This window comes from Lactuca saligna, chromosome 7 (assembly GCF_052625555.1).
Source record: "Lactuca saligna cultivar CGN05327 chromosome 7, ASM5262555v1, whole genome shotgun sequence".
NCBI classification, from domain to species: domain Eukaryota; kingdom Viridiplantae; phylum Streptophyta; class Magnoliopsida; order Asterales; family Asteraceae; genus Lactuca; species Lactuca saligna.
In genome coordinates this window covers 162272722-162274065 of record NC_136423.1, presented here as the reverse complement: position 1 = coordinate 162274065, position 1344 = coordinate 162272722, and the positions used below count along the sequence as shown (strand labels likewise).

The window sequence follows — 1344 nt, the reverse complement described above, 5'->3', positions numbered from 1 at the left end:
AGAACATAGCAATAGACATACTCTTTATCTAACTACAGTTCAAGAAAAATGACTTATAGTCACACAAAAAAAGTGTGACTATATGCGTATAGTGACATTTTATATTTTCATTGAAAGTGTGACGGAAGGTGACTGTAACACCCCCCTCTGGCACGTATCACAATATTGTCCGCTTTGGGCCACTCGGCACGAGGACTTCCCAGGGGGTCACCCATCCTGGTACTACTCCCGCCCGAACACGCTTAACTGCAGAGTTCTTATGGCATCTGCTGCCCTCACGGCTTTAAAACGCGTTGTGTTAGGGAAGGTATCCACACCCCTTATAAGGAATGCTTAGTTCTCCTTCCCAGCCGATGTGGGACAGCCGATGTGGGATCAGGACTGTAACACCCCCCTCTGGCACGTATCACAATATTATCCGCTTTGGGCCACTCGGCACGAGGACTTCCCAGGGGGTCACCCATCCCGGTACTACTCCCGCCCGAGCACGCTTAACTGCAGAGTTCTTATGGCATCTGCTGCCCTCACGGCTTTAAAACGCATTGTGTTAGGGAAGGTATCCACACCCCTTATAAGGAATGCTTAGTTCTCCTTCCCAGCCGATGTGGGATCAGGTGCAACCCACCTTCACCCCCCATTATAGGGTTTGACGTCCCTGTCGAACACATCGACCCGTACCCTAGCTCTGATACCATTTGTAACACCCCCCTCTGGCACGTATCACAATATTGTCCGCTTTGAGCCACTCGGCACGAGGACTTCCCAGGGGGTCACCCATCCCGGTACTACTCCCGCCCGAGCACGCTTAACTGCAGAGTTCTTATGGGATCTGCTGCCCTCACGGCTTTTAAACGCGTTGTGTTAGGGAAGGTATCCACACCCCTTATAAGGAATGCTTAGTTCTCCTTCCCAGCCGATGTGGGATCAGGTGCAAACCACAACGACCCAAAAACACGATCCAAAAATTTTCGTTTTTTTCATATAATCAAGCCATAATATAAGTATCATAACATAAGCACATGCGTTGTATTCCCAAAACATAATAAAATATTGTGCGGAAAACTGTATCATACTACATCAACTCAAAATATCAAGAGACATCCCAGGATAAAGTCATGCTGCGGTGTGTGCGATGCTGTCACCCCGAGCTCTTCCCTTTGCTTGCGGAAGTACCTGAAACCAAAACTGAAACTGTAAGCACGAAGCTTAGTGAGCTCACCCAAAATACCACATACCATACAATAACATATAAACACATATTGGGCCTTGCCTACTGCATCGGGCCGAAGCCCGGAAATTGCATCGGACCGAAATCCGGAACTGACTGGGACCTTGTCCCCTGCA

At 48.6% G+C, this 1344-nt stretch overlaps 1 pseudogene; it reads right to left on the bottom strand.

Annotated features, from left to right (window-relative positions):
• Positions 1-741: 741 nt before the first annotated feature.
• On the bottom strand, positions 742-859 carry LOC145007634 (5S ribosomal RNA; annotated as a pseudogene).
• Between the last annotated feature and the right edge of the window lie 485 nt (positions 860-1344).